The sequence below is a fragment of the Chelon labrosus genome (genome assembly GCF_963514085.1).
Source record: "Chelon labrosus genome assembly, chromosome: 12".
Classification (NCBI taxonomy): Eukaryota; Metazoa; Chordata; class Actinopteri; order Mugiliformes; family Mugilidae; genus Chelon; species Chelon labrosus.
This window is the reverse complement of record NC_140345.1, coordinates 14,988,681-15,000,162: the sequence shown is the minus strand read 5'-3', so window position 1 is coordinate 15,000,162 and position 11,482 is coordinate 14,988,681.

Here is an 11,482-nt window from a genome sequence, read left to right as displayed (position 1 = left end):
TTTCTCATTTCTCTAGTCTCTCCTTCAAATTCGCTGCTTAGGGTCACTGGCTTCTCTTCAGTTAATTGGCTTTCACTAGCTCGCAGGAGTAAGCAGTGAGAAGTTCAGCTCCTTTTTTTTTTAATTGTAACTTCTGTAACATTCGTCCTCCTATTCTGTCAATGCTGAAATGGCTCTGTAGCATATTTTTTATTGTTATACAGTATAGTTAGACTATAATCGTAACAGTGATTTTTGAAAAGTTTTGTCAGCCAATTTCTCCGGAGACACCAGCGTCAGCTCCTTGATTGTCTATTTAGACACTACAGAATTAACACTTCTAGCCTCCTTCAGAAGGCATCATTAAATACACATTTGATTTCTTGCCAGTTTGTGAGAGGATGGATGGCACTCTTATAAGCAACCGTGAGCAATTGTTTAGTCTTGAACGCAGCATGGAAACCGGGAAATAGATAGTCTGGCCTGGTCTGAAAGGAAAAGATTTGTTGCCAAACAAAGTATAAGGTTTCACAGTTGTTGTGCAGACTAAACAGATTTAATGAGTGTTCATTAGGAAGCTTTCAAAGTGCTGGTAGACATAGCAAGGCTGGCCTTTTCCAGTTTGTATACTAAGCTAATTGTGCGCTGGCTGCTTCATGTTGACTGTAATGGTGCTATCAATCATTTCATCTCTTATCCTTCAACCTCAGCCTCAAAATGTCCTCCAGGACCTTTTTGCGCATTTTGACAAGAAAAAGGTCAGAAAATATCCTGCGACTAAGAGCTTTTTCCAATTTTTCCAGAATACCCGGAGCTTTCAATATCTACGATTTACTGCTTGTTTTAAGAATAACCTGCCTTCCGAGAGACGAGGAGCAAGTGAAATTTACCACAATGACAGCATATTGGCTGTAAAGCGCAACGTCTCAGCTTTCAGAAACCTTTAGAATTTTTACGATAGCGCAACTCATCAATCCAAAAGCGCGCTTGCGCAGACGCGCCGCCACTGACGTGTTAGGATTTTAAGGGTTATAAAAGATCTATCGTCACAGTCTTACCTGAACATCTTTACGACCGTAGCTTTGTCTTTTAAACAACATAAATGTGTGCCAAATGTGTAATTCATGACACAGTTCAAACAAGATGATCATTAAGAGCTGCAGACAGCTATCTAACTTTTGTTTTATGAGATATTGGACGGTTTCAAATAAAACCTCTGAACCTTTGTTAATGATTCACAGTGTTAAATGTATTGTTAAAAACAGCTTTTTACTGAATTAGCAAATGATTTACTAATAGCTCATAAAGACAACAATATTCACAATATTGTAAAGACTTCATAATGGGCATAAAGGTAAAAAGTTAAACTAATTTAAACACTAACCTTTAACAGGGAACAGCTGTCAACAGGAGCACTTGTATCATTTTGAGCTGCTTCTATGAAACAACACACAGAACGTGCAGTTATTGTGCATTTGGGAAGCACTGGAAAGTAATTTACTAAAAATACAAATAAATACTGACAAATTTTCCAGAGACCAGGTAATTACATAAAATTGTCAGGGAAAATGTTCTTCTTTAAAGCCAGTATTTTAAGCTGTAATCTTCCCAAAGAGAAGAGAAAGTCAGTCAAAGGGCCAGTCCAAGCTGACACACAAATAACATAATTGCAGCGCTGATAGTCTACAAGAAATCTGCATTATGTTCTGCACCTCTAAAAGTAAACCTTTAAATTAAATTAGAGAGCAGGACAGTGGTTGAAATCCAGGTCGTCTATGAATTAGCATCTATCCACTCCCACAGCTTTAAAAGATAGCCACCATCAGGAATCAGCCTTGCTCTTGTCCTCCTCTTTTTTTATTTTTCACTTATTACCTTGTTTTAAAACCAAAGTGCCCCTGTGAGCCAGAGAAAACATTTTATTTCATCTCATCATTTTGTTGAGAAAGCTCTCAGCCGGGTTTCGGTTAAACTGCCGCTTCCATTTTCTCACATTCCCCTGCGTTGTTTTTTTTCTGTCGGCTGATTGCCGATGTAAACATCTCAATACGTGTCCTCTGGATGTCACGGCGGTGACGGTAGCAGACATCCCAGAGCCCGGCGAAAGACAGAATTATAGAAGTGTTCTCCTCTGCTCTTTCAGGGAGTATTCATATGGAGATTAGAGCCACTGTTTCCTTGACAACCACGTTTTACCAACTTTGATTTATTTATTTTTCCATCACAGTGATCAGTGAGCCTAATTCACATTTTCTATTCTCTCATGTCCAGCCAGTGTCAGTGCACTTTTCTGTCAATCATCCTTTCACTCAAATTCATTTCTCATTTGCTGTTTTTCATCGCTCCTCACTGTCTTGTTTCTTCGTTCAGCCTGTTGTCATTCTGTTGCTCGCTCAGTCCAGCTTTCTGTTTCCGTCAGTTGGCCCGATCAATATGTTTCCCCTGTTGCCTTGATTCATCTCCATATTTCACCCCTCTCAGTTCAGTAGCTCCTGAAGTGGACACTGTCACGTTGATTTGCTAGCTGCTCAATAACGTGCGTTAAATCCTCACTACTGCAGCAGGTAGCAGACCTGTATGCCAGTGACCTCCCACCTCTGGTTGCCATTTGTTAGCCGTACAGAGTTAAGCTCGGCTAGAAATAATCAATAAATAAATATGCGTATATGCTCTTAGGAGGAAAATGCACAGACGAATGTACTTGATGAATGAACAAGTGCACGGTGTTGTGCCTATTAATGAAGATGATGTACTCAAACAAATTACAAATATAATTTTAATTTTCTAGTCATTAAAAAACAAAACAAACAAACTGATTAATCACATGCAAAAACTATCCACTTTTTGCATCATCAACAGAGTGGTAATAAACCTGGAACATGATTCGTGGTGTATCTCAGCTCATATCTGTCGCTGCTTTGGGGTTTTCTCATATAAAAAGCACGAAATCGACTGCTCTGGACCTTGATCTTGACTCCCACAGAGTCCTGAATACTGTGAAAATGTGAAAAGAAACTTGTAAAAGTTGTCGCCGGGGACATCAGGGGAGATGAAAGTCAAATGCATTTTCGCACGGGTTTAAGAAGTCACAGAGAAGGCCGATGATCATCTGCCACTCCAGCCGTCAGGTGTATAATCAGACGTGATCTTTGTCTCTTTGCAGCTGTTGTGTAATCCCTATTTTTGAACTGTTGGTAATGACTACGTTTGTACATTTCTGCGAGGCCAATATGTCCCCTCTTGCGTGCGCTTACGTGTTTGAGAGCCATAAACCAGCGCCGCTTGACTACTCACTTCCACCTCATTTCACACCTGTCTCACACTCACCTCCATAAAGCACCTTAAATTAGTGCAGATATCTGGTGACCCTGAAGGAGACTATAACAATAACAAGGACAGAGAAGAAAACTGGAGAAGTGGAGACTGGATAACAAACATTCAGGTACAAATACAATAGAAAGTACACAAAAATGGTAAAAAATAATATCAATATTTCTCTGGAGGTGGTTAGCACTGATGCCTCACAGCGAGAAGGTCCCGGGTTCGAATCCATGGGCCGACTGGGCCTTTCTGTGTGGAGTTTGCATGTTCTCCCTGTGTCTGTGTGGGTTCTCTCCGGGTACTCCGGCTTCCTCCCACCATCCAAAGACATGCTCATTAGGTTCATTGGTGATTCTAAATTGTCCGTAGGTGTGCGTGTGAGTGTGAATGGTTGTTTGTCTCTCTGTGTTAGCTCTGTGATAGACTGGCGACCTGTCCAGGGTGAACCCCCGCCTCTCGCCCAATGACAGCTGGGATAGGCTCCAGCAGACCCCCGCGACCCTTAACAGGAATAAGCGGGTATAGAAGATGAATGAATGAATATTTCTCTGTGTTTCTGTACAGAAACAACAAGGCTAGCCATCATATTGTCCTCAAGGTTGAATGTTTCGATTCGTCTACTGCTCATGGATACTATGCAGAAGTGTACAATATATAGTAATTAGTTGAGAATAACAATGTGTAACACAAAACTACACTGATCAGCCACAACATTATGACAAGTGAAGTAAATAACATTGACCATCTTGTGATAATACAATGTTCTGCTGGGAAACATTTGGACCTGGCATTCATTGGTGTGGATGTTACTTAGACATGTACCACCCACCTAGACCAGACCAGGCACCCCCACCCCATAGCAATGACACTCCTTGATGGCAGCAGCCATCCCCAGCAGGATGCAGCCTGACACGGACACACACACAAAAACAGTTTAGGAACAACTCAAAAAACATGAAAAACAGCTCAAGGCATTGACCTGGCCTCCAAATTCACTAGATCCCAAACTGATCAAGTATCTATGGGATGATCCACAGATGCCCCTCCCCTCAACCCATAGGACCCAAAGGCCCCCACTAACAACATTTTGTTGCCAAACATCACAGGACACCCTCAGAAGGCCCATGTCTATTCTCTGATGAGTAACAGCTGTTTTGGAGGGACTAGAGAGACCTGATCGGTGTAGGTGATAAATTAGCCTTTAAATAGTCAAACAGACTGAGTCAGTTTTGCTTAGGGTTAGGCTAAATGTCATGTGTATGTTGCAAATACAGTTTATTGCATGGATATTATATCAAATAAAATGAAAATCAATTGCTGACCAATAAGACATCCAGTTAAAATCAGCTTACAACAACTTGACCTTTTCAAACCTGATTACAAACACACAAGCCTTCATTCCTCACTGTGTATTCACTTCCACGCTCTCCTTTTCCCTCCATGAAGCAGAATTTGAATCACTGACGGAGTGAATGCAAATCTGCACAGAAATCTTTTCACAGCACGGTTATAACTTAACCGAACTGGTACCCTTTGCACTAACAGAGAGCACGCAGCTTGACAAGACATGAATTGGCTTTGTGTGGGTCAAGGACAGAGGCTCTGCTCAAAACCACCGGTGGATGACAGCGATGACTAACTCGGCTTTGTCAGAAGAAGAGCCGCCTCATTACTTAACGCGAGGAAGAAGCTTTTAAAAAGAGAGTTTTAATAAGAGCAGATGTCAATCTTTTCTGAAAGCTGCCTCTGCCTTGCGTCTGCTTCGCTTTGTTGCCCCCGTTCATTTATCATTAAATGGCATCAATACCCATTGAACAGAAACGATACATAAGACATATTCCCCCTGCCTCACTTCTGAAGGCTGAAGTCTACGCAGCTTTGTTTTTTTTTTTGTTTTTTTAATGACTGACACAATGTGAGATACAGTCACAGGCGATTTCAATTACCGCAGCGCAGCCTCCACTTTGTCATATCTCCACTGCTCTGGGTGCCTCTGCCAGACGGAAATCAGGAAACTAATCAAGACCTAGACCCACACAAGTCACTGTTGCGTAACTAATTACCAGCTGAAACTGCTGAACCTCTGCCCGCTGTTGCTGAACACCGCTGTGAAAAAACAAAACAAAAAACCCACACAAACAGGAGAAAATAACATCTCGTGTGATTTTCATTAAGCAACGCTGAGAGTCGGTCACAGCGATCATGACGGGGGGAGTTCACCGTTTACACAAGGGATGATTTATTACCACAATAATGTTAAGAGTGGAACTCTGTAGTATGATTTTACAAGCACCGGTAACTTCAATTAATCAGAGTGAGCACTATGGATATTTTTCTGAGCCACAACTCCTATCAGTGTGACTAATTCATTTTTTATAAGCCAGTCAACCAGTTCCTAAACACACTCTATATTTATAAGATACCGTTTTTTCCATGAGGTGCTTTACATTTCTGAGTTTCTGATACGTTTCACGTCTGTATTAAATGTCACTAAGTGCACAAGAGGACCGAACCTCTATAGTAAGTTGTGGCACTGCATGAATAACAATGGGCCATTTACTCTAACTCAACTCAGGATTTGCTTAAAAGCCTAAGTACCTCATTTTAGTGGTTGCTCAGTTCTACACTGGCCAATCCTGTCCCATTAGTACAAACAAAAATCATGTACAGAGGGCAAAAGACAACAGTGCGATCCCCAGTTAAGGAACTGTATGAAAATGACTGCAGCAAGGAGGGAGGGAAAAAGCAGTGACCTTCCACAGCATTATTATTATTGTCACTGGACCATCTGCGTAATTCTGAAAAACTCCATCATGCGAATAAAAATCATAATTATATACAGCTACTTTCCAGCTCTAAATATGCTTTTACTGACCCATCATGTTTTATTAACATAACACGAGGTTTGCTGAAAATATATTTGATTTGTTTGCAAATGAATAAAAAATGCAGCAATATCTTTCTGGCTTGCAACGACTGCATTATTAAAGGTGCCATATTATGAAAATCCAGCGCTCCTGCCTTGTTTTCAAACTACAGAACTGAAAAATGTCAAAAAGAAAAGTTTCAACAATGACCACTGTAGGCTGTCTCTATGAGTCAGACTGTCACAGACCTCCATATTAAATTGTTCAACTATGTTCATTGCTATAGTTTAGAGCTTCAAAGCTGTCCTTCAGGAACCCTATGGTTGACATCATCTCTGTACTGAGTCAACGTTTTCTGCCGGCTCTTCAGCACTCTTACGGAAAGGTGTGCAGGTAATTTTGCATTTAAAACTGCAGACGCTCAATCAGCCTGTCTGGGACTAGTCGACCAGTTTGACAACTTAACTGCTGTGCTATGATGCTTTAAGCGTTGTGTCGACTAGTCGCTGATCACGTGACAATAACAACAGCTCCTAGAAGACAGGTGAGGACCCCAGTGGATCACTGCAGCAAACTAACAGTGGTTCATCAGTTGTTAAATCAATACTGAACTTAAGATGAAGCCTATTTTACCATGACATGCAAAATATGTAAGTCAGTCCTGAAATACAACAAATGTTCTACTGGAATGCACACTCACCTTAAAAGGCATCAGCTAACGCTAGCAGAGGAACGGTACAAATCCTCTCAACAGCAGTCAGTTAACAACTTCAAATGCCACATTTTTTTTAAACCTGACTACACTATCCCATCTTACAACATGCTGTGGAGTACTATTGCATGCTATAAATGTTGTCAGTTTATATAGGCTGTACATATAGTATCAGCAGCACACAGTATGTAGCACATGAGCTGTCTGTTCTCAGCATATGTGGGTCATTCTCCAACTATCGAAGAATTTGTGTCCAAGACAGAAATAAGATAAACAAAAACACATTTGTCTTATTTTTTATTTTCCCCACACCAAGAGGAACCTAGATTTCGATTGTCCCTAGGCCAGGTTTTGGACATTAAATCCCTCATAATATTGAGTCAAATTTTGATCTAATAATAACTTTATGGACAAATGACAAATACATTCCTTGTTTTAATGAAATGTGTCACGTGTTACATTTTAGTATTAGTATTTATTATTGTATTTTTTTTTTTTTTAACATTTGTGCACTTGCAACCACTGCAGTTGTCATGTGACAGGAAAGCTCATGGCAGCAGAGCAAAGTTAGCTCCATAGAAGGAAGTAAGACAAGAAAAAAATCATTAGTGACGTCATCTGCGACTAGTCGGTGTCAGCTTGACTTTCATCACGTAATGGTCGACTTAAACAAATGTGAACTCGTGCAACCCCTAATACAAACGTGAAAGACACATTGAGGAGACATGTGAGACTTGCAGTAACGTGTTAAAAAGAGATGCAATATGAGACCTTTAACCTTATCCACCCGTTCCTTCCTTTGAGAAGATTGCATAGCTTAGTGCACTCAATTTAGAGGAGACTATGATTAAGATGTATATTGCATTTGTTGTGTTTCATTCCCTTTGAATCATATTTGTATTTAAGAACGTGATAACTCCTTTAGAGTCTTCTTGTTGTCGTAAGGTTGTTTTTCACCTTAGATTATAAACTGTTAGTAGGCAGAAATTACATTTTCTGGTTTTATTGGAGCTTTTCAAATCTTTCTCTGGCATGGGAATGGACGCAAGGTCACTCATTGTGTTTCAAAACTCTCCAAAGTGTTTCTTATCTGTAAGAGCCCAAGGTTCTGGTTTGGCCTTCCAGTCGTGGAGCTGTTCTTGATTGAATTTGTTCAGGCAGAAATTTCTGAAAAAACAACCCAGAGGTTAAACTTGTCTTTTGTTTTGTTTGCGTTAAGTGCCTACTCATATTGAGTTCACATGTTTTTACTACAATTCAACAGGAATTAGCATCCGTGCCTAACCTCGTTGGTCACACCTACAAATTCTGAATGAAAGCAACGTCATGAGGTACAACCCTCATCCATGTCAACCATCACCTTGTGACTTCGGAGCCATACATAAATGTAGGCCTTCATTCATTCAGAAAATCTGATGTTTGAACCAAACACTACAAGATTTTTTATTATTGTTAGGTAATTATTGGAAGGGTGGGACTTTAATGTGTTAATTACAATTAATTAATTACAAAAAAATTAACGCGTTCAAAAAACTAATTCTCAAAAAAAACAAAAAAAACAACACGGAACGTTTGTCAGTGCACGATTTCCTGGTACACCAATTACACTGATGCACGCGTCAGAGCGCGGCTAACGGCTACCAAAATGGAGGAATCGGATGAAAGCACGTTGCTAGTACTGATGGAAGCAAATTTTGTTTTTTAAAAAAAACTACCTGATGGAAGCCTTGATAAAAGCGGCGTTTTGTGCAAATTGTGCAAAAAAAGTTTGCATACCACCGAAGCACTTCAACCCTGCGGTGCCATCTAAATGTAAACCATGTTGCAGTAAGCACAGAAACGTGGAGCTGTTAGCACTAGCAGTCCCGGTCCGAGTACGGCAAACCAAACTGTTTTTTTTTTTTTGTTTGTTTTTTTTTACCATTTCACGTCAATACTGTTTTGAAAAAGTACTTAAAATGGCACTTGAACTTTAGGTCTGTTCATATTTATTTCTTTTTCTACTGTTTTGAATTTAAATGCATTTAAATGCATTTAAATGCATTTAAATGCATTTTTCCAGACATTAAAAGAGCTTGAGTTTACAATATTCAGGTCTGTGTATTTGATTCAGTCGTCCACTAAAATCCATTTAAATTAAAAAAAAATTTGCTTTTTGGTGCAAATATTGTTATGCGATTAAAATGTAATTAATCGAGATTAATTAGATAATTTTTTTTAATCGAGTCCCACCCCTAGTAAATATATATACCCACATTTGAGCAGTGCAACATTTTCACCCAAGACTCAATTTAAAATTATTGAGTTGTTTTATGATCTGAAAAAGTTGATCTTGAAACTTCTTCAACTTTTCTCTTTTCTACTCCCCCTCTCTCCACTAATAATTTAATGCAGGTCGTAAATCATACATTTAAAACATAGCTAACTGTAGCCAGTCTGCACCGCAGCCAACGGTGAATTTATTATTAATACCAAACACTATTACATGATGACGCGTGCTGCCATCATCTGTATGTGTCTCAAGCTTGAAGATGCTTTCAGATATTCGGTTTCGTGTGTGTTTCTCTGCTAAACAAGAGCAGACATCTTGGTCGGGGTGTCGCTGATCTGCAGGCCACAGCACGGTCCATTCTGTTGTGCATCACGACTGAATAACACCACAGCGGGGGGAATCTGTGTCTTCTCCACGAATGAATAACACATAAACGCGCACACTGTCGCCGCAACCAGGAAATAGCTTGTTTTTTTAAAAGCTGACAGATGTAGAAAACAAAATGAAACCAAACGATGTTTCAAAGCCTTGTCGTTTATCTCTGTGTCGCACCTCTCTATCTGTCCACACCGCGGTTAATGACTGTGATCTGTTGACACTTCCCACACACACAGTTTTCATTCGGCACGCCATTTTAGGTTCAACAAAAATTCTCCCTTTATCACAGGGTCCATAATTAACCTTGTTGCTGACTGCACTGTCTCCGAGTGCTGTGAATGAAAGGAGGACCTGCCTTTATCTGCTGGTTGTAATGATCGACTCATTGTTTTTTCTTCCCCCTGCTTTATTTTTCGCCGCTCATTCATGGAGAGGCAGCGAAAAAGACGTTTTCTGTGCATTTATGAAGGATATGGAGTGAAAATCTAATATACTGTTTTTTTTTTCAATATGTGTGATTTCAGTGTCCTGCAGAGGAGCACCAATGACATTGACAGATCACCCTCACATATTTTTTGACCTTCAAGGTGTCATTGCTGCAGTGAAACAATAACATAACACCACAAAGAAGCTGCCCTAACTTTAGTGTATTTATAGAAACTAATAATAGTCTGAAGATTGCACGAGTTAAAGGTTGACCCTGGCATACTGATACACTATATGTGGCCTGTGTGTGACTGATGAACAACGGTGCATTCGAGTTCTTTCAGCTGTAGAGTAGACAGGTGACTTAGCCTCAGAAAAAAATGTGTTTCCCTTCCTTACAATACTGTATGAATGGGAAGAATCCAACAACTTAAAGGACTGAAATGTCTATCCCACGTTTTTTTTTTTTTTTCCTTTCTGAGTATGAGTATTAAAGATAAAGGGATACGGAGGAAGAGAAGAGAAAAAGGAGGATGACTGTGCTGAGGGATGAATGAAGCTCTTCACGCAAATACTTAACAACACTTAAACTTGTCTCATGTCTATATTCCCTGCCACAAATATGATGGGTTCATGGGAGCGGCGTAATGCTTCCTGAGGTTTCTACTGAGCTGATGAGAGATGGGAGTAATCATGCTGTCTGTACAGACTAATCATGAGTAATTCTCCCAAAGGGGGAGAGACGAAAATATAAACACGGTAGCAACCGCAGCATTTCGCTCTTTCTGGCTACTACTGCACAAATTTCAGCCAGTTTTCGAATGTATACACAGATACGGGTCATCATACACACTCTGACGGCTGCCACTATAGAGCACCCACCCCGCTCTCCTAGTATTTTTAGTCCTCTTTAGTGGGATAGATGATCCTCTAACGTAACCTTGTATATGATGATAGCTCTTGCAGCAGAAGCAGGTGCTGCACGTCATGCCGCCGTCTGGCTCCATCTGGAAATAAACTGAGTGTATGTACTTTGTGAACTGCTGTGTAAGTCATTTCGCTGCAGCGGGGTGGAGAGCTGTCCCACTTGGACAATTGCTGTTGATATTGTGTTTTATGATCAGGGCTCCAGTGTCAGAGCTGAGACTAGATAACTGTCGAGGCAAGAATTTACTGCAGAACCCTCTGGAGGTGTCAGGGGCTGATTTCAATGAAGCGCACAGACGGTGTCTGTCTGATAACCCCTGCGACCAGTCCGCCCCCGCTGTCTCCGAACTCAGTTATAAAAATCAACAGAGGCTTTCTCTCAGCTCTCAGATTTCACTGCACTGAAACCTCGAAACTTATTACATCATTAGTAAATCTTTGATAGTTGTTTTTAATCAAAAGTCCATGAGATTATGCCTAAATATGACTGTTACTTTTAATTAATTCTAATAGAAAGACATACACTGCCTGGCCAAAGATAAAGTCGCCATCAAAAAAAGGTCACACACTCTAATATTTCGCCTTAGCTTTGATTACAGC